The sequence below is a fragment of the Numenius arquata genome, chromosome 7 (genome assembly GCF_964106895.1).
Source record: "Numenius arquata chromosome 7, bNumArq3.hap1.1, whole genome shotgun sequence".
NCBI lineage: Eukaryota > Metazoa > Chordata > Aves > Charadriiformes > Scolopacidae > Numenius > Numenius arquata.
In genome coordinates, this window is record NC_133582.1 from 2295606 (window position 1) to 2319032 (window position 23427).

The following is a 23427-nucleotide window of genomic DNA, read 5'->3' on the forward strand; positions in this document are numbered from 1 at the left end:
GACTCCACCACCTCTCTGGGTGAAATCACAGCAGAGCAGCTCTGCTGACCCGAATCTTCTCTGCTGGGAGCGTATAATATTAAAAGATTAAGCCAAAATGATGAATACAGATGGATGGTAGCAAAGTAATTTATGAGATGTTAATTGGCATATGGTGTACATCAAAAAATGCATTATGGGATAGGAGGAATCCCAGCTGTGTGTGTTAATAGTGCTGATACCAAACCAGCAGCGTCTGACCATGTAACAGCCCCAACTGGGTAACTCCAAAGCAGCACCTGGACTGTGCTGCTACAAGGAGTCCGGGCAAATAAAATACAATCTGTGCTTCCTGTACTGGGTATAACCAGTTGCCATTGGTTATTCACATTAGTAGAGATGGGTTGACAGACAAAAATTATTATATTCTTTGTATAATACCATTTCTCTAAAAAATAAGATCGGCCAACAGGCAAGTCAATACTTATACAGCAGGAATGGACAGTAGCAAAAAGACTTCTTGATTAATTCAGACTGATCATGTTGCAAATACTGGTATAAGTGTTACATGTTGCTAATTAAAAATCCAAGTGCATTGGTTTTTTGGGACATAAATCTTTGGTTTTTAAATACAGTAGGCACCTCCTTGATTAAAGTGATTGAATGCCAGCTATACCCTGTCTCTGACAGTTCAACCTGTAACATATGAATTGGCGTTTTCAGACAACACTTTATAATCAAGCTAGGATAACAGTTGTTAATTATCTTTTAAAAGAGGAATGAATTAAAATTTAATAAAAAGGAAACAGGGTTAGAAGTGGTAACTTCTGGGCAGCAGAGATACAGATTACTTTTTTTACCTTAAATCTCATTTTCCTTGTAACCTTGCATGTGTATTCTCAAGAGGAAAAAGAGAATAAAATAAAACAGCAGCAAAGAATGTGGGGGGTTTTTTTTATATTGAATGTCAGCCTTTGTCATAGATATACACAAAAGTATTAGAAGTGCTTTCTTGTTCTTAGGCCTTTCAACTGGGTGAGCTAGTGAAAAAGAACGTGGCTTATTTTAAAAAATAGTACATTAAGAAGTTAGTTTCATGTTTACTTTTAAAGTACCTTTCACATGCACACAGGAACTGTTTGCTTATATTGCTGGGGAGATTTGTACACCATATTCTAGGGCTTGTTATCCACGGGCCAGATGGTTCTGTGACTTGCACCAGGTGAGGAGCCAACTCAGTAGCCTTTTAAATGAAGCAATCAATGTAATATTGAAATGTGTCATTTTTGTCCTCCAAATTCATCAAAGGAGTGATGGTGCAAAGTGCACTCTCCATTTATAAGGAAGAAGATGAGCATATATTGCATAACAGCAGGTAGACTCCAGTTCCTGCTGCTGGTGGTGGTACCAGGATTGCTGAAGCTTTCTTGCACGTGGAGTTTATGCAGGCTACAAAGGATTCTATGGACCAAAACTCATCCAACAAGACTCAAAAAACATGAGGCTTCCACAAATATTTAGTGTTCTGACATGAAGAGGAATGGAGTGGTGATTACAGAGATGTAAGGATAATTGGCCTTACACATGGCAGAGAGCATCCCAGAGGGTCTTGGTCACACCTGCTTATATTTACATGAAGGACTGTCACTGAGATTTCTACTTCCCTCATAATCTTTCTTTTTGTGTCAGTTTGGTTGCCTGTTTAGTTTTTTTATTAATGACTGTCAGATCATCCTGATCCCAATTCTCTTATCTAAGAACTTACAGGTAAGATGTTTTATTCTGATCTTGATCAAAAGGGACAATCAGGATCTTTCACTTAGTTCCCTAATAACCAGTTGACAGGGATTTGTTTCAAAGCATGTTAATGCTAATGTGACACTTGTAAGAGGGAATAAATCGCAAAATAGAGGTGTTTTCATGTTGCAAGTTGTGCTTGACTACTGTAAGACATCATTGAAAGTATCATACAGAGGATGCATCTTTTCTAGCTGTATCTAAACATAGAGATGGTTTATACTTGTCACCAGATGGTGATTAGCATCCCAACTTTTAACATCGTTCATCAAGAAGCTCTAAATAAAATTTTAAAAATCATGACCCAAGACTTGTGAATCTGAACCATCTTGGCTTGTGGAAGATTCACATGACATCTTGTGTCCTTGCTGTGTCTGTGTCTTGTGAAAGACACAGCCAGCACGTCCTTTGGAAGAACTACTTTTCTTTCCTGCAGTAAGAATGCAAAAGTCTAAAAAATAAACTGCGAAGAAATCAGGACTGGATTTTTTTTGGTTTCAGTTATCTACTGTCCGAGATCAAAGCTCTGATGCCTGAAGAAGGAGAAGCTGCCTGAATCTTAATTTGTAATTCATCTAATTGAAACTTGCCTTGTAGACGTGCTCAGGATGTGGACTGGAAGTAGTACTGATGTACAGGAGTTTTGATCTGAAGACCTGAGAAGAGGTTGAGAAGATCTGGCAGAAATCCAGGGAAATGCATTAAGGTAGCCCAAGTCCTTCTTGGAGGGATGCACCCACAAAGTAGAAGTCAATTAAAGCACAACTGAAAAGAAACATGGTGTGACAAGCTGTATACAAAAAAGAACTGCAGGACTGCACTCTGCTTTCAGATTATGAAGGTTATAGCAGCTTCCTAGAAATCCTGCTGGATTTGTTTGCTCTTCTGTTTTTTTTTCCCCTCTTGCTTTCTGACCTATTTAAGGAATTTAGAGCATCTCAATCATTCCACTCTTCCTGGAAGGAAAAGCAAAATCTTTTTATTAATTCAAGTGTCTCCCTGCGTTGTTGGTCCAATTCCATTTTTTTTTTAATAGACCATGTTTCTTGGTTTCATTCTCTTGCAATATTCTGGCCTGTGTTGCTTTAATATTGTCATATTGATTATAGTCATCCACTACATCCTTTGGAAGGGTTAGAAGAATTTCTTACAATGTGCCAAATTCTGAAGTACATTCATAAAAAGATGTAGCATGGGAAGAATTCCCTAAGAGTCATCTGATCCCACTGGGGCAAGCTCAGCAGATACCTTATGAGGAGTATTTCTCTAACCTGTTCCACAAAAATCTTCTGCCCTCCATTATGTGAACCTATTCTTTCTTAAAAAAATAAAAATAAAGCTGAAAATGCTACACTGAATTCATGAGAATTTTTGCCCTATAAATTTTTTAATAGCCAGTTCAGCTTCAAAAATATGTTTAAGTCCTTTCAGTTTAGCATTATTAGGTAAAAATTGTATTCTGTCATCTGTGTTCACCACAAACAAGTGCTTACTTCTGCATAATGAATTAATAAATCAAATGGATGAAATCCCTGGATTAAAAAAAAAAAAAAAAAAAAGAAAAAAAAATATGAATTTTTAGCAGTTATTTAGGAAATTATTTGATCTTGTTGGCCGTGAATGACTTCCTAGATGCCAGGAACTACTTTGAGCTGAAGAACTTAAAACCATGCTCTGCTCTTGAGAAGCAGTGATACAAGTCTGCGCTTGCACACAGTTGGGGCACAACGTCCCCCCAGGCACAGCTTGAGGTGGGGCATGTGATGGGCTTCTTGGCTGGAGAGAAATTGCCTCATATCTCCTGGAATTGCATCACATTGCAATTGTTGGATTTTATAACCAACTGCTCTTGTAGCTTAGCTCTGGTTTTAGAGGCAAAAATGTGTTAAATGGCCAATATAATTTGTATGTTGGAGCAGAGCTGTAGCAGTTTGCTTTTCTTATTATTCACAGTTTATTTGCAGTTTTGTTTTAGGCTTTGGCTTCTGATCCCAGTGCCTATTGCCTGGAGCAACCAAGGGAATTCCTTCCATGCCGGTTTTGTGGTGGCACCAACGGACCTGCCCACGTTTTGCTAGAAAATAAAAAAGTAACAATCTGGAAATGCTCAATGCAATGTGATTAATATGATTTCCAGAAAACTGAACAAAAAAATCAATGCTTATAACTGCTGATGGAAACGTAATCCCAAACTTCAGGACATCTTTTGTCTATTCTGAATACGAGTTAAAATATTCACTTTAAAGCAAGGATTGTAAACATGTTGCTGGAGTCGTCTAGACACAGAAGTGGCACTTGTAGGGATTCAAAATTCAGAAGGAGTAGCTGTTCTTGCAAAATCATGTGTGTGTAAAGCTTTGGGTGGGTTTTTTAGTTGCTTTTGTTTTTTTTTTTATTGTTACTTCCTTCCAAAAATCAGAACTTGTGACTGTTATCCTGTGGTTTCATATAGACCTTATGGGAATTTAGAGTGGGGAAGCAGCCAAGAACAGATCTAAGTGGAAGAGGATGAGAAGACGGGTTCTCTTACACATTGTGTTAAAATAACTGCTTGTCTGCATCACTCGTGTGAAACTGGGCAGCGCCAACATCATGGGAACACAGCAGGAGCACAGGAAATTTTGCAACAACACATATTATGTACTATAGTAAAGGTATAATAATCGGTCGGGCTTAATTTCTCCTTGGAAATTAGCCTGGCCACAGCAGGGCTAATTTGGGGGGAAGGAAATATGATGGTTGTGTATTAGCTGATTGATCTTGCAAGAGCATTTCATTTGCTGAGCAACAGTTCCAGATCTTCTGTGTGGGCACTGCAGAGGGTACAAGACTGGGACAGACCCTGGGAACCCCTCCTTCCTTTCCATCTCCTTGCAAAATTTTCTTTCTCCTGAGTGGACCCAGTCCAGAAGTGGTGGCTTCATTCCCTGTGCCTTTTTTTTTCCCCAGCCCTCCATGCCTGGCCTCTGCGTTTGCTTTTGCCTGAAAACCTCTGCACGAAGCACAAATGTTGGGCAATGAGGGGTGGAGGGAGAAGGGTACCTTTCTGGATGCCTTTGCTTTTGTGACGTTCAGTTTCTGTGTCCTTTCCTGAATTGACTGGAGTGATGTTAGTAATCACTGTGTTGCCCGTAATATAAAATGCCCTCAGATCATCAATGCTGCCCTTCCGGTTTAAAAAGCTTGCTCCTGCACATCTTGATGGCCTGTCCTGATTTTGCTAGGTTAATAAGGGATAAAACTGTTTTCTGGGAGGTTTATGTACACCATTCAGTCAAGTGCTGCTTTGCTTGCTCATGGCTTTAAAGGTTATTTAAGAGATAATCCATATTGATTTGACACATATAAAGCCATGGGTAACCCTGAGATAACTGAATAGCTGACACAGTAATAAAGCATTTAATCAATCTCCGAAGCTATTTAGGGTGCTATGTTCTAAAGCAATTTTTGTTTTTCTGTAGCAAGCCATAAAACGAGAGGAAAAAGTACCGAATGCCCTTTTGTGTGTGACATGGAAGGGCTGAGGTGACCGAGGTGTTTCGAGGTGTCCGCTCTGTGACTTGGCTGTCCAATACCCGCTATGTTTGTTGTCCCTGTGTTTGACAGACACTCCGGACCCAAGTCACACCTGTAAGTATACAATTCCCAGCAGAGGCAGAAGACCTGTTAACCCCAGATCCGCTTTGCTCAGTGACCTGTTTGTCTTTTCACGAGATCAAACTGGGCGTTGATTTCCTTTGGGTTTCTCTCCTATCAAGCTCATTGTCTTCTCTAACTCATGAGTTATTGTTTCCACGGTATCTGCATTCCTCTTCTGTGTTATGAAAGTCTAGTCTCCATATGACTCGTTTATTAAAAAAAAAAAAAAAAAAAAAATCCTCAAAAACCAGTGCCAAAAGTGGAAATTAGGTACAGAGACTACAAAGCTCAATTAAATTTCCTACCATAGTTCGTACCAGAGTCACTGCCCAACAAACTGGTCATATTGGCAAGTTGGACAAAGATTCAAGGTCACTTGACAAAATAAGATGGGGTTTTTTCTCCACCTTCCTTGCTTTTTTCTTCAGAATTAGCGTGTGCTTACGGGAATAATTTTGTAAATATAACGTTGAAGAGATTAAATATGTTCTTCAAAAAGAAAGGCTTGAAGTATGGTCAGGACAGATTTCTCGCCTCACCTGTGAACTCGGTTCTGTGTAGGTAGAAGCAGATCACTTGTCTCCAAGTTGGTAACACCCGACTGATACTTGGCCTTATGCATTCCCACTTTTTGTTTATTTTTCACCACTTCATGTTTCTTGCTCAGTGTAAAGTCTTGGTAGATGCTTCAATCACTTCCCTAGAACCTTTGCTTTTTGACCCACGTTTCCAGTTGTGTCTCTGCTGTAGGTCTCTAGACCAAGTCTTGTTGTCATCTGTGTCCTATTTCTATGAACTAGGTTTCCTAAGTTTGATGTTTATGACACGTGAAAGGAAAACAACAAACTAAAGACTGAGATTCAGATTTATTCAGGAGTAGCTGATGATAATCAATACTTGAGCTTGCTCTGAATGCATAAAATAATTGTCAGTTCAGCATCTGACATTCCAGTCAGGAATATTATTTTTTTTCTGTGAAAGACTTTGCAAGCTTCCATACCAGATCCTGAAAACTGTTATGGAAGTTCAGTGGAGACAGGAAAAACTGAAATTAATGTGGCAATAGCACTTTTAGCCAGATCACTTACCTTAGTCAAGAGAAGAAGAGGATGAATTAGAATGCATCCATGGATGCTGATGGAGCAGCCATCAAGAGACCAATTTTTATCATAGCTATCAGAAGATGTCACCAGCAACTGGAAAAAGGGAAATGTTATTATGTCTACCTTCAAAAACGGAGAGTGGGAGTCCAGGTAAGTACAGAACATTCAGCCTCACGTTAGTCCATGGAAAGACTATGGATCAAATCCTCTGAAAGCCATTTCTGGGAACAGCCAGATCAGATCTACCAAGGGCAATTTACATCTAACCAACTTCAGTAATGCCATTGGTAATGAAATGACCAGTACAGTGGATGAGAAGAAAGCAGTGAATGTCATTTTACTGTACTTTAGCTGGACTTTGATAGTCTCCTACAGCTTACTGGTAGCCAAACCGAGGAGATGTGGACTGGACAAGTGAACTAAAAGTAGTGTGAAAAACTTCTTGGACCATTGGACTCAAAGAGTAGTACTCCTTGAGGGTCAACCCTGAGGCTACACTGTTAAGCATTATTAGTGACCCAGAAAAGAGTTCAATGCACTGGACAGAGCTGTGATTTAGAGGGATCTGAACAAGAGGAAGGAACTGGTCAATGGGAACATCATGATGCTCAGCAAAGACAACTGTGAAATCCTCCTCTTGGAACTGAATGACTCCATGCAACAGTCCAGGCTGGGAACTACCTTGTTGGGGGGCAGCTCTGCAGAAAAGGGCCTGGGCATCCAGACTTTATTCAGACATTCACAAAGAAAGGACAAGAGACAGCCAAATTCCACCTAAATATAAGGGAAAAAATCACAAAGAGATTTGGCTAAGCACTGTAGCACGTTCCTCAGGGACACTGTAGAGCCTCCACCTCCAGAAGTTTTCCAAACTCAACAATGCCTTGAACAGCCCAATCTCACACTGAAGTTAGCCTTGCTTTCACCTGGGGACTACACTAGATGCTGCTGAGAATCTCTTCCAACCTGAATTATTTTATGATGATTTTTATGATTTGCCCCAAAGAAGCTGGCAGGTTTCTATCTAGTCAAGATTCAAACTCTCCCTTCTAACCGTTTTTCACCCATGCACCTCTGCCACTTTTTTTCTCCTTAGCTTAGCTACTTGTGACAGTAATTTCCTTTTTCTGGAGGGCAAGGCCAGCATTCAGACCACCCCTGGAGAGCTGGTGCACAGCACAACCAAAGCAACACGGCAACAGAGACGACCCTGCGTGTCTGTTGTAGCTGTGGCTCAAAACAGAGGTGTTCGACCTTGAAGACTCCTCTTTTCAAGGGATGTCAGGCAGATGTGACAGGGAGAAGTTAAGCTGGGAGATCCCTTTAACCTACAGCAGAAAAAAAAAACTAACTACAGAAGTCAGTAAGATTTGTTTTTTCTGTAGAAAAAAAAAGTGCAACCTTGGGCAGCAGGGAGAAGTGATTTTTAAGTTGTAATATTTCTCACCAGTGGGTAAGGAAGAGTGTTTTAAAGTCCATCCATCTGCTCTACCTTCTTGTGAAGGTCTTTGTCTTTCCTAAGACTCTGTCCTCATCTGCTCCCATAGTGTTTTTTACCTGTCTTGTGAAGATACTTGGCAGAGTTGGCATTTTCTGATTTTTTTGAATGAAAGCCTCGATTCTCAATATTCCTGTTAGAGCTGGAACTGATAAAATATCCTCTGTATCATAGAATTATAGAATAGGTTGGGTTGGAAGGGACCTTAAAGATCATCGAGTTCCAACCCCCTGCCCTGGGCAGGGACACCTCCCACCAGACCAGGGTGCTCCAAGCCCCATCCAGCCTGGCCTTGAACCCCTCCAGGGATGGGGCAGCCACAGCTTCTCTGGGCAACCTGGGCCAGGGTCTCACCACCCTCACAGCAAAGAATTTCTTCCCCAGATCTCATCTCAATCTCCCCTCTTTCAGTTTAAAACTGTTACCCCTTTCCTATGGCTCCAGTATCTGATAGATAGTCCCTCCCCATCTCTCCTGGAGCCCCTTTAGGGACTGGAAGGGGCTCTAAGGTCTCCCTGGAGCCTTCTCTTCTCCAGGCTGAACCTCCCCAACTCTCTCAGCCTGTCCTCACAGCAGAGGGGCTCCAGCCCTCGGAGCATCTTCATGGCCCTCCGCTGGACTCATTCCAACAGAGCTCTGTAGCTGAACTGTGCGTAAGTCTGCATTCTGGTCACATTCTCTAACATTTCAGCCTTGTGGGGAAAGGCAAAATTTACTCTGTTAATTTGTTGATTTGAGGCAATGTGCCTATTCAACGGCTGTACACACCTCTTCAGCTTGCTCCAGAACCATGCCACGTCTAATACTGTCCACTTGTTCCTGCTGTGTTTCCTGGTTTCCATTTCCATTTTCCATTCCACTAGTTTCTGATCTGTAGAAAATGATGATTTAAGACCTCTGTTACAGTAGAAGCAACATATTTCTAAAGAGAATACACACTTTAAAAAAAAAGGTCATTTCTCACATAAAGACAAAGGGAGAAGTGTCTGAGTTGTCCCCTTGTTCTAGCTGTACCAAAAAGATAAGTTTGTCTTATTTTCCTGTGTTTGGAAGCAAACCAAGTTTAATCAACCTCTGTAAATACCCCTCCCATTTTTTCTTCTGGTTTTTCTTCTTCTACACGAGTCCGTCAGGCGTGTCTTTACTCCCAGTGTACGATGCTGTGTCGTGATGCTGTTTAGCTGAGGGCAAAGACATTTTTTGTTACAAATGGGTATGTTAGCAGCTGCAGGAAGCTGCTTTTCTGATGACAGCCCATGGAGCCGTGACTCCTTATAGCAGAACCTCTACAAATCTTTGGCCCATCTCCAGACCCTCCAAAAAGGGGTAAATAGCTACTTTTTTGGCACGTAAAGAACCAGGCTGTTTCTCAAAAGATGGCTTTGAGGACACTACCATGAGGAAATCAAGTAGCTCCCCTGCAGCATCCTTGTCCTCATTCGACCTTCCACAGGGGAAGAAGGATGGTTTAGGCTGGAAAGTGAGAAGTGCTGAGATGAAAGGTTTGATAAAAGCTGTAGAGATAAACCGGGTCTGTAAATACTGAGGATATAATTATTAACACAAAGGGACACGAATACACCTCCCAAGGAAGTGTCTTTGCCCTGCCTTCCCTGTCCGATAATTCAGACTTTACCCTCTGCTAATCATCCATGACTGTCTAATCAGAATTAAAGGCATCTCACCGCTCACACACTGTTAATTTAGCACACTGTTAATTTAACTCGAGCCAAACACAAGTGGCTGCAGTTGCAGAGACGTATCTGAGACTACACTTCACTGGAGTTTTGCTGAGTGGGAACAAAACAAACTTCTCTGTAATTAGTGCTGGTGGCAGCAGCAGCTGAGGCAAACCTGAACCAACTGCAGCAGTACCCCGGTCCACCCCACTCAGGGGCGCTGCTGAAGACTTGGATAAAAACAAAAATAAGCATCTAATTTGATTTTTTGCTTACTTTCACATCTTCTTTTGAAGGTGCTTGAGGTTGTTGAAGATGTATCTTTTTGAAGTCTTGTTTTCTAGCCACCCTTACCATTTTCTGTTGTACCTACCCACCCACCCCACCCCCCCCCAAACTGTCTTGATCACTTTTGAACAGCAGAAGCACAGTTCCCATTTCCTTTTTCTTGGCAGTATTTGTCTTCGTTTTCTCAGATGAGACCAGCTTGATTCAATACAGAAACTGCAGCCAATGGTCCATCTCAGAGCAGCTCCCTTTTGTACAGTAATGAAGTTTCAGACACAGGTTTTGCTGTACTTGAGGCTTTTAAAACCTTTCCACGAAAACTGGAAGTGTCTCTCCATGAAAAAGCAAAGATCAAAAAACCTTTTATTTGGAAGAGGTAAGATTGGACACCAGGATGATACGTTTCCTGGGAATGTAAGAAAGAGGCTGTCGGCCCCGAACAGAACCATGTCTGCTTCACCTCTGACTCAGGTGACTGGAATTTATCTCATCAGATCACAAAATGCAGGGGAAGAATGAAAAATCCTCCCACCTCATAAGGGGCACTAAGGCATACTCTCTTGAGGTCAATTTATATTTGTTATGGAGGAGACCGATAACACGGTGACAACTGAGAAGTCCACACCTCTTTGGGCACTTTATTTTGCACCCTTATGATTCACGTATCTTTAGCTCAGCAGCACTGCTGTGTAGTATGGTGTAATTTGGCAAATTTGAAAGCTGAGAGATGAAATTTGGAACTACAGACTGATCTTTCGCCTCAGCTTAGTTTCTCGTATGTAACCCTTGAAAGATAAATTGCTGGGAGATTATCTCACTGCCTTGCTGTCCCCACGCTGTGAAGGCTGAAGCTGTACTCTGGCTAAACAAGAGTGCTGAAAAACTAATGCTGACTTAATTGCAATCAAATAATGCATTAACTTGTATGTCTCTGCCTTATTACCTCCTCAGATAGCCAGAAGTGAATGTATTTCTTTCTGAACTGGCAGCTGTTTTCAAGTTTTGAAGTAAGTGTGTTCCTTCCAGAAATAAATGCAAAATGACTTTTCATTCTTTCCAAGACAAAAAAAGAAAACAATAATACTTCTTATCAGGGCTCACCAGGTTTATAGCATCAGCAGCATATGTAATGTATTTTTTCTAAGTATAGCATCATATCTAATAGTAGAAAGATACAGAAATGATTACATAGCACCAAAGGGCATATTACTAGCTGACTTCTTTGATCTAAGATAAGTTAATGGGTACAAAAATATGAATTCAAAACACTTGTACTGCCCTTAAGGTGTAGAAAGGCATCATGTATCTTCCAAGTTAATCCTATTAGATTTCTCCTACTGGCAGCTGCTTTCTTGAACGTAATTCCTTCAAGAAAGTTGATAATCCTGGTACTTAGTTGGAAAAGCTTCATATTGCAAATGGGGAGTCCAAAAATTGTGCCTTAATCTTGCATTTCCATTACAAAAGTCCTTTTCAGTTTTCCCATACATTGTGCTGGAATGTGATGCTAATATTTTGTATAACAAACTAATGGAATCCTGACCATGGAAAATGTCAGACCCCATTTGATTTGACTCTTTCAGTCCTAGACAATTCCCTCCTTCCAGGACCGCGGCTTAACACCCTGAGAGGTGCCAGCTTTGGGGAGAGAGCACCTCTCTTGTTGAAGCTGGGCCAATGCCGAGAGCGAGATTCGCTCTGTGTGTAAGAGAGAGAGAAGAGAAGCGAGGGGCCAACAGGGTTCCTGACTGCGGTGCGGTGATGTAGGTATTCAGACGGCAGAGGGGACATTCCCATGGCTGCAGCTTCCTGCACCCTTCCTGTATTTTAGCCAATGGCTACTGAGAAGTGACTGTTTAGAAGTCCCACTTTAAATGTTACATTATTAAGAAGGTGGGCACTGCTTACTCTTGTTGTCTCTACATGTTAAGCATCCTAAGGACACGTCTACTTGGTTGTGCCCTTGACTCAATTCGTGTCATACAGAAGGCATGGAATAGGGGCATAGATACGCTCAGAGGGCTGGAGCCCCTCTGCTGTGAGGACAGGCTGAGAGAGTTGGGGGAGCTCAGCCTGGAGAAGAGAAGGCTCCGGGGAGACCTTAGAGCCCCTTCCAGTCCCTAAAGGGGCTCCAGAAGAGATGGGGAGGGACTCCTGATCAGGGAGGGGAGCCATAGGACAAGGGGGAACCATTTTAAACTGAAAGAGGGGAGATTTAGATCAGATATTGGGAAGAAATTCTTTAGTGTGAGGGTGGTGAGACCCCGGCCCAGATTTCCCAGAGAAGCTGTGGCTGCCCCATCCCTGGAGGGGTTCAAGACTTTGAGCAACCTGGTCTGGTGGGAGGTGTCCCTGCCCAGGGCAGGGGGTTGGAACTGGATGATCTTTAAGGTCCCTTCCAACCCGAACCATTCTATGATTCTATGAATCTGAAACAGCCTTACATATACTAAGTTGGCCCACATGCTTCTGTGCTTCTAGAATGTAGCTGATGTCAGCTTTCCTTCTCAGTCTCTTATGTCAAAGACAACGTTTTCTAACTATCTGTTCCTCATGATTAAAGACTGTTTATAAACTGAGGACAGGGATTATTTTCTTGTCCTACAGAATGCTCTGTATTAGTCCAAGGAGAAAAAAAGGATGTGTCAACTTATAGCATTTTCATCTTGCCACACGATGCCAGCATTCCATTGAATATCTCTCAGTTGGGGTTGCAGGCAGAGGAAATGATGAGAAGCTTTATGCATTTATTGAAATGATGCACCATTGTTCCCGTCACCATCACAGCACCGCCGCTGTCGCCTTTCTGCAGTCGAGCGCGGGAAGGTTCTACCAGAAGAGCTGCCTTCAGAAAGCCAATGTGAAACTTTGCGCTGCAGTCCTTGTGGAATAGGCATTTGCAATTCGGTTTCTCTGAGCACTGGCACCTGCACATTAAGCACATCCTTCAGTCTAGCCCTCATCAACAAAACACTTAAGGATTTGGCTGAGTGCTTTCCTCAACCGGGGCCTTCAACTCCAATTCCGAGCTCGCTGCAGTTGGTGTGAGCCTTGACAAGAGCCGCAAGTAGAGCAGCCCCAGCCTTCCAGCTTCAATGAGTATGTGAAGTGTCCTTAAAAGTTTTTCTTCTACTTTCCTAACCTTGGCTGTCAATATCCCCACCTCCTGTTACTCTCCTCAAAGTGCTGCGCTTTGTCATGCCTTATTGTTTTTCCCTCTTGACGTATTTAAGTGGAGGAGTAATGGGAATGTCTCAGGATAGCATTTTGTTTGTTTTCTGGAGACGGTATTTGTTTGGTAGCTGATTCCCATCCAGATGGTCCTCACACCTAATATCTTTTAAAGCGTGCAACTGCAGCAATTCGTCCATCACCGGTTTGTATCACACCTCAAACTGTGAGGAACAGGAACCACCACCCCTTTCTCTCTCCCCCTCAAATGTTTTACACCATTTTTGGCTACTGCTAACTGTAACGACCCCAAATTTTCAGAGAAAAAGAGGTGTTTATACAGCTGTAGCCTGTTTTCTCTATTTCTATTAAAAGTGGAATAATTACTTCTAGGGTTCTTTTATTATTGAAGGCTGAGAGTGACTCGGGAAAGGAGGTAAACATTCCTGAATCAAACCCCTCAATCCACATTGATTTAATTGAGAATTGAGTATGCTTAAATGCCTTTATGAATTAAGACTAAAATAATATCCCAGCAATTGACTTAAACTCTTCTTGTGGACCCACAAGCAAGGATCTTGGTAAAAAACAGGGAAGGAGGGTACCATGGCCTAAAATATTAACAATAACAGCATTTTCAACTTGCATAGTTCTGAAATTGCATTTTAATTTAGTCCTGGGAGCGTTAGTTCTTTCAAAAACAAGACTTAAAAAAAGCAATTGCTCTTTAAGTTGATCATTTACTGTTTTTATTTAATATGTAAGTCAGACCAAGTGCAAATTGCCTTTTAGATGTTGCTGGATCAAAAACTTGTTTTATCTAGGGCTGACTCTTCCCCTCAGGTTTAATAACTTTTAATAACTTTAATAACCAAAAGGTGTCAAAGTTCCCCTTTTCTAGTGCAACTATGGCAAGAAAAGCCATCATTTTGTCTTTCCTATGTTCATTGCCACTGAGATAGTATCTACATAGCAGTATTTTCAGTGCTGGATATAATTAATAATGATTTACGTAACATTTAATAACAACATATTTAATAAGAGTTTAAGAAGATGAAAGTTCATGGCCATTATTGAATTATCTCCTGCTTTCAAGTGCTGTGTCACAACTGAAGTGTTGATTACAAAATTCAAGTTGCATTCTCAGCAACATATTTCAGTCAATTTGTATTGATATTCGGAGGTTACTCTTACTCTACATGTCTCTGCTTTTATTCCGGTTTAGAAGCAGCGAGAGGTTAACCAGGATTTAAAGGAAATAAAATAGACCATTATAGATTCCATTGCATGCCTGAACCATTTACAATTATGAGTGCAAACTGAATTTCTAACTGAACTTCAGGAAATATTTGCCATTACTACATTTGACATTTTATAGTGCTGTAGAAGGTTCTTTTTTTTTAATTAACTCTTAAGCAAGGTAGACAGTGTCACCTCTCAATCTTCAGCAGAAAAGTCAGGAAGTAGACTTTTCAGGAGAAAAGTCAGAAAGAAGGAGGAATTAGCAAAGATAATACCAGCAGTGAACCCTCTGCCTCCATCAGAGGTAAATAAGACACTCAGATAAATAAGATAATTTTAGCTCTTCCAGACCTGATGAACTTCATTCTTTGACAGAAAAAGGTCTCAGAGCCAGCAGCCACCTCTGGGAATTCACCAAGGATGGATGAAGTGCCATAAATTGACAACATCGTTGTTGCTTTCCCCCCCTTTCTTTAGGGGGAACAAGGGCGAGAAGAGAAGCACGGGAGCTACGCGCCACTCGGCATAACTTTAATACCCAGAAAAACCCTGGAACAACCTATTCGTAAGTAACTGGAAAATTATAACGAGATGAATGGCCACCAACTCTCTTCTCACGTAACTTGTTCCTGGTAAATCCAAGTAACTCTCTTTACAGTGGGATAATGGCATTTGTGGGTAGAACGGGAGCCACGGATATTTTATGCTTTGGTTCTTAGCAATGCTTTTCACAAGGTTTAACATGGTATTCGCAAGCCAGCTACAGAATCATGGTTTAGATGGAAGAGCCATAACCTGCAAGGAAAATCATGCTCAAGAAATGCTTTTCAGCAGTTTCTTGACAAAAGGGGAAGTTGTCTTTATGCAGCTCTGCAGGCTTTTGTCTTCCCTCTATTCTAGCCTGTTTTCACTGGCGGTCCAGGTGAAGGAATAGATAGGGTGCTTATACTAAAAAAGACAGCAATACCACAGTTATGCTGCAAGGCAGATAAAAGTTGAAAACGGGGATTCAATACAGACAACCGTAAAGTGCTACACACAGGCAGGAATAACCAAGGGAACTAATAGGGAATGGGGAGCAGCGGACTCCAGTCTCCCATCTAGACAGATTGGAGCACTGGGCAATCATTTCATGGCATGAAATCTAACAAGAAGAAATGCTGGGTTCTGCTCCTGGAGTGGAGTAACGCCGGACAGGAGAATAAATTGGGGGAGGAGTGGCTGGAGTGCAGCCCTGCAGAAAGGGGCCTCGGGCGGCTGGTCATCAGCAGGCTCTGTATGAGTCAGCAGGGTGCCCTAGTAGCCAAGAGGGCAAACTGCATCCTGGGGGGCATCAAACACAACATCACCAGCTGATCAAAAGGGGTGATTATCCCTCAGTATTTAGCATTGATGCAGCCTCACCTTGAATACTGTGGGCAGTTCTGGGCCCCATAATTTAAGAAGGATGTGAAGGTCCTTAAATGCATCCAGAGGAGGGCAACAAAGCTGGTGAAAGGGCTGGAAGGAATATCCTATGAGGAGTGGCCAAGGATTTTGGGCTTGTCTAGTTTGGAGAAAAGGAGGCTGAGGGGCGACCTCATGGCTCTCTCCAGCTTCCTGAGGAGGGGACATGGAGAGGGAGGTGCTGAGCTCTTCTCCCTGGTACCCAGTGATAGGACACTTGGGAATGGTTCAAACCTGCATCAGAGGAGGTTCAGATTTGAAATTAGGAAGCATTTCTTTACTGACAGGGTGGTCAAACACTGGACCAGGCTTCCTAGAGAGGTGGTCAATGCTCCAAGCCTGTCAGTATTTAAGAGGGATTTGGACAATGCCCTTAATAACATGCTTTAATTTTTGGTAGTCCCTGAATAGGTCAGGCAGTTGGACTAGATGGTCATTGTATGTCCCTTCCAACTGAAATATTTAATTCTATTCTACAGATCAGTTCTCCAGGTAGTGTCTAGGCATTATAATGGACTTTGAGATGCCCATGATCCTGAAAAAAAGGAAATACCATTCTGGGATGTATAAATCCACAAGTACAACCAGCACTCGAAACAGTCCTTTGATTCTGCTTAGCAATGCCAAGGCCCCTGCTGTAGTCAGGTTTCCAGCAGGACTTCCATGAAAGATTTGGACTAACCAATGTTCAAAGAAGGGCGGTAGGAATAATAAAAAATGTCTATAAGGACAGACCAGAAGAACTGAAGACTGTTTAGTCCAAGGAGGAAGGACTGCAGGACTTGTGATAATGGTCTCCAGCTATGTGAGGCTGCTTCAAGAAAAGAGAATAACGTGTTCTCTGAGACCAAGGTGGTGAACAGACTATGGACATCTTCCCAGGGAAGCTGTGGCTGCCCCATCCCTGGAGGGGTTCAAGGCCAGGCTGGATGGGGCTTGGAGCAACCTGGTCTGGTGGGAGGTGTCCCTGCCCAGGGCAGGGGGGTTGGAACTGGATGATCTTTATGGTCCCTTCCAACCTGAACCATTCTATGATTCTATGATGTAGTGAACCGCTGGAACAAACTGCCTAAAGGGCTGCAGGTCTCACTGGGTGGAAATGTTTCTGAACAGGCTGCAAAAGCATCTCTCCAGAGTAACCTTAGGGCAGACAGATGCCCATTTGATTTCCCATCCAGCCACACTTCTCCAGGCTCTTCTGAACAAGACCAAAGCACAAAAGATGATATAATATACGCACACATGATTAGCTTTGTTTCTCTTTATACTTTGTGTTTCTGCTGTAAAATTCAACTTGCCTTTTGACCCATCTCCTTATGAAGTTCAGATGTTAATGCAATACAGGGAAGAAAAAACTCTTTTTCCCATTCTTTCATTTTTGTGGATGAGACTTGATGGTGTTTGTGAACAAGGAAATCAAATATATATGTGTATTGGCTACATTCACTGTTATTTCTGCTTTGTTTTTGTTGTGGTTTCTTCAGCAAATGCAGATATGTTCTCAATGGCATCCTGTCTTCCATTTTGAGGGGTCAAACCAGAAAATTCAGGATTCCAACAGATTTGAGGATAATCCTCTATGTGGTAAGATTCCCTTTTGCTACTGGACAGCAAGGTTTTGTTTTCTTCTCTTTATGAAGATTTGTTGTGAAAATTTCTCCCAGATTTTTGCTACTAGCCTACTTTCTTGGAAGGAAAACTCCTATTGCACACATTGGCTACCTCAAAGATATTTTTTGTTTTCCTGGAAGTATTTTCTGGTTCCAAATCTAATTCAATTAGGTTCCAGCCTAATTTTAAATCATTGCTAATGTCTGAAGTGAATGTGTACTTATTTTGTCCACGTATGGAATTTGTTTGTAATTTTCTCTCCTGTAAATTTCAGTGGGCCCCATTTCTGCAGCTTGCTGAAATTAATCTCTTTTAGCACTAAAAATGTATGGTTTATTTCCATCGAGTTTGAGATCATGCAGAAAATGCTACTTCTTAGGTGTCAAATTTCTCATATCACTTAGTCACATATTTATGACTCTTTTCTTACATCTCCTCTGAAATGAGACATGATATTTGGAATATTGCAGATGGCAGCAACCTCTGAATCAGTCATGCAAACCACTTGCTGTTTTCTCATATGGGACATAGATATGAGACCTTTGCAAATACTCTTTTACATGTTAAAGAAATTGACCTTTAAAATGGTGATAAGGAAAGGAAGGGAGATCAAAAATAGCTGGGGAAAAAATCAACTGGGTGTTGTCATTTTTGCAGAATCCCTGGATCCTTCTACGATGTGGGATGATTGAAATCCTAAGATAGACTTTACTCATCTGGAATCTTACTCAGACTTCAGTCAGTGTTGGCGCTGCATGAGCGATCACTGCCTGGCTCTCTGCGACGGGGGGGAAGATCTGGTTGCCCCCCTGTGTTTTGCCAGAGGTCAGGGCAAACCCATCAAGAGGGGCTGCACCAAGAGTTTAGGACCACCTGAGCCAGCTGCACATTTACTTACACCTCATTGGGAATAACCTCCCTCATACTACTCCAGAAGAAATTGTAAACCTGAAGTGATTCTTGCTATAAAGCATTTCCATAATTTTTTTCACATTGAACAACACACTGGACAACGACTGTTTGTTGAAACTGGAAACAACTTAGATCTGCTTCGTCTTCATCATGTCCATGGAGGCAACTACTGTGATGGTGCTGTAGGCTCAGCAAATATTTACTCATGCCCAGGAGGGACTGCAAGGTGAACTGTCCATGTGGCAGATCACCTTTCCCAAGGAAAAAGGGCTGGGAGCCATTCTGAAAGGAGATGTAGGGAGCCCTTCCTTCAAAAGACAAGAGGTTTTGGAGCCCAGGTTTGAAAGGTATTTAGGGATCTGAATCATAGAATTATCGAATGTGTTGGGTTGGATGGGACCTTTAAAGGTTATCTAGTCCAACCCCCCTGCAGAAAGCAGGGACATCTTTAACTAGATCAGATTACTCAGAGCCTCATCCAGCCTGGCCTTGAATGTCTCCAGGGATGGGGCCTTCATCACCTCTCTGGACAACCTGTTCCAGAGTCTCACCACGTTCATTGTAAAGAACTTCCTAATGTCTAATCTAAACCTACCCTGCTCTAGATTAAAACCATTGCCCCTCGTCCTATGCTTTGCCCTTGAAAACAGTCCCACCACATCTCTCCTGTAGCCCCTGTTAGGTACTGGAAGGGGCTATAACATCTCCTCAGCGACTTCTCCAAGCTGAACAACCCCAACTCTCTCAGCCTGTCTTTGTAGGAGAGGTGCTCCAGCCCTCTGAAAGGCATGTGGTTGGCAAGAGGATGGATTGATGTCGTGGCCATGCAGCCATGAGCAGCACCGCATTAAACTGGTGGAGCTGTGCAGCTCATGTCAAACCAGGTCAAAGCTTTGACATAAATGCTTCAGTCTCTCTGATATGGACTTTGGGAGATGGGCTCCCAGTCTGTAACTCCTTCCTGCACCATAACACCTCCCACCCAAACCAGCCCCTCTCCAAGACCTGCGTCACTGACATCAATGACTACAAATACTCGTCATCGGAAGAGCAGGACCGTGATTCAGATTTTCTACTCATTAGCTGAGGATCTTGTTGCCAACTCTTGGGAACCTTATCAGCTTTCTCTCTCACTCATGCAGCCCACTTGTATCAAAATGAAGGGTTTAATAGGGTGTTTTGCATGAAAATGGAGATAAACAGTGTGTTTGCTTGAAGCAGAAGGAGGCAGAATAAGCCAGATCTTCAGCTGATATACATTTGTCACAGCTCTATAAAAATAATGAAGCCATACTAATTTACATCCGTTAAGAAGCAGAGCTGTTTTCTCTCACGCAGACTCCTCTGCAGATCTCCGTCGTGTGGATAAGGAGGGACACTGGCGGTGACGTGCAGCCCCGGCAGCTTCCAGCATGTGCCTCAGATAGGTCAGAAACAGTCTGCAGATCATTGAGAGGCAAGAACTGGTCGTAAGTAAAAGCCTGAATTCTTATCCTTTTTCCTGGACTGGCTCTTGGTACTCTTCAGCAAAGCTGCTCCATCTTCCCTTCGCTTTTAGGACAGCGAGGGTTTGCATTTTCTTCTGTCTACTTGGAATTTCTCATGTGCCATTAAGACTCATGTGTTACTCTAAATCTAGCTGGGGACACGCTCCATCCTCTTTGGTATTCACCTCTTCTCCATCTTCTCTTACGTCCTCATTTTTAGGCAGTGGGGAGGTATATCTTAGCTTTTCTGCCTCTTTTAATGTCTTTCTCTCCCTGTCTCACTCACTTGACTTGAATTTTCTTGTAAGGCCATCTGCTGAGAAGGAGTCAGGTACCATTTACCTTATCTACATATATTTCTGGGTATATCACTCTGCCTTTTAAATTCACAGAATCACAGACTCACAGAACGATATGGGGTTGGAAGGGACCTCTGGAGATCATCCAGTCCAACCCCCCGTCAGAGCAGGGTCACCCAGAGCAGGTCCCACAGGAATGTGTCCAGGCAGGTTTGGAATGTCTCCAGAGATGGAGACTCCACCACCTCTCTGGGCAGCCTCTTCCAGGGCTCTGCCACCCTCACAGGAAGGAAGTTCCTCCTCATGTTCAGATGGAACTTCCCATATTCAGGTTTGTGCCCATTCCCTCTTGCCCTGTCACTGGGCACCACTGGCCCCATCCTCCTGACACCCACCCTTTAAGTATTTATAGGCGTTGAGTGACAAAAGAAAACAAATTTCAATAATTTGAATTTTGAGTAAGTAATAAAGGTTGAAGGGATTCCTTATTGTTGTATTATTCAGACAGTTATTGGTCTTCAGGAGCCCATGAGGTGAGTCTACGGCACCATTTGGGTCACCAGTATGCAAGTCCCACTCAAATGCCAGTTAAGCTCTCTAGTGCCGTTGCAGACATCGTTGTTTAATTCATGCAAACTGGCAGCAAAAGTGAGGATAACTTAAGAGAAGTGTATTTGTCCCCCTTCTTTCCCTTCGCTGGGAATTTCATACAGTTTTCATGTCTGGTGACATTATTTTGTGCTCCTGTACACTCCCAGCAGCCTGACAGCCGGGGGCTGTGGGAACAGAGGGCCGTGACTGCCAGGCTCTGGAACAAGCGGTACAACCAGTCAAAGAAATATTTAGCAGAAACACAGCATTTCTAAATTGTTCAGTAAAGCAAATTGCATCCCTCCCAAACATAAATTCTTTTAAGAAATTAATTTTTTTTTTTTTTTTTAATGGAAATCTTCTGCGGATATTTGTGTGTGTGAGTGCATGAGCCGTATGATCTGCTTTTTCTTTCAAAATTCAGTATGGAAAATTCCTGTAGCTGCAGGTACTTTTCTGCTTTTGAGTCAGAGTATCCACTGAGATGTAATATTCATTTCATTAGGCTCATCAGTGTTAATGTTGTTCAGCTCCATTTAATGAAAACAGTAAATTAGCATGTGCAGTAGTTCTCTTTCACTAACTAATTGATATATGATGAAAGTTCCCATGTTACCAGCTAGTACATCTTCAAGGAGAGTAACTAGAAACAGCAGCTTAAGGGTTTTTAAAAATGCAGGTTTTTAATGACAGTGATAGCCAGTATATGCTATTTAAGAGATAAAAGCAAAAAAAAAAAAGGATTGGTACCGCCCGATAACAAAATCTTGTCCAATTCATTTTCTACCCTGGGAGTCTGAGTAGGTATTGTTCTTATGCAGGAATGGTCTTTGAATACATATTTCAGCAGCATTACATACTTCAGCATAAGGATTATCATTCTGAAGTCTGCTCTCAGAGTCTTTTTTTTTTTTTTCAGTGGACTTTTAACTTTTCATCGTGTACTTGCATCTAATTGAAGAAGTGCTTATACGAGACTCTGCTGATTGCTAGGCAGGAAAGATGTGAATTACTAGCAGTTTTCCAGAAGGTTAAAATGGAGCATGGCAGATTCTCATCTGATGTTAACCCGGGACACAGCCAAGCACCTGTTTCGAAGGAAAATTTGAATGACCAGCAAGGGCAATAAATGAAAAATTATCAGTATTGGTTTGGGGATGGCTTCAGACTTCCTTAAAAAATCAATCTTCAGAGGGAAACATTGGAGACAGATGAGAATGAAAAATGCAAAGGAACTGAAAATAGGTCATTCTGCTGGAGGAAGTACAGAAAAGACTCCAGATATGACCTTGCCCATCTCCCAAGGCATCATGTTTTAAAAAGGGAATGGATTGGTGTGAAGAAAAAGCAGCTTTAGTGACTTTGTAGCCAAACTGATTGGCTCAAATGGCAAGAAATCTCTGACCAGTTCTTGCAGCATGCAACCCAAACACCATACAAACCGCACGAGGCACCAAGTCCCTTAAAAGTCAGGTGTCCCTTGGCTGGAAGGTCTGAAGCGATGAGATGCTGCTCATCCACAAGTGATGAAAAGCCAGGGCTCGTAATAACTGTGTTTTCTGAGTTCACGTGTCCAGGAAACGCATCGCTTTTCCAAGACAAACACGTTGTTGGCTTCATCCTGCTGCCCATCGGCAGCAACTCAAGATTTGTACGGTGCCAAACCACAACGTGGCCCTGGCAAAGTGATGGTTTTCTTGGCAGGAAAACACAGAAGTGCTCATCAAGATAGCCTGAGGACTGCTGCGCTCACTACATTTGTTTAAACCGGTCTGGACTGCCACAGTGCTGTGCAGAAATAGGCCTGGCAGTGCCTTCAGAGACCAAAAAATGTGGTCGATAGTTTGCTTTTAGCCAGAAGCAAACTTTATAAATTCAAAGTTTTCATTTTATTTATCCAAACTTGATTTTTCCCAATTATTTTTTTAACGAGTGTCGCAGTGTTGTTATACTCCATATGGACAAGCCAAAAAATCCTGTCCCATAGACAGATGGAGCAAACGATGGAGAAATTATTATAAATGCAAACAAAGTTATTTAACCAGAGGCTTACTCATGGTTTTAGGTTCTTGATTTTCTAGCCTGTGAAGTGCCTTTCGCTCATATGGGATAGCTCTTACCGTAAGGCAGTGGTCTCCTATTGCATTTCTTACTTCTTTATCATAGAATCATAGAATGGTTTGGGTTGGAAGGGACCTTAAAGATCATCCAGTTCCAACCCCCCTGCCCTGGGCAGGGACACCTCCCACCAGACCAGGTTGCTCAAAGCCCCATCCAGCCTGGCCTTGAACCCCTCCAGGGATGGGGCAGCCACAGCTTCTCTGGGTACAAGTTTATTTGATATACTTTATCATGTATTTTTCAACTAAACACTATATGTTTTTGAACTAAATGAGAGAGGATAGTATGAAAAAAAAAGATGAGTCTATGGAAGTATCTCTGAACTTCTAGCATATGTTTTAGCTCTTATCATGAGGAGTATAATCTATCATTTTCCTGCCAAGGTGGAATATGGTGTGGTACAGTCTCTGCCCCCACTTTTGAAATATAGTCAATTTTTCTATTTATTTTGGATAATTCCAGAAGAATTCTATATTGTGGAAGACTATATTTATTCCACTTAAAGATGCAGACTTTTTGAGTACTGCGTTGTGTTTATCTGTATCATTTATATTTGTTGAGCTG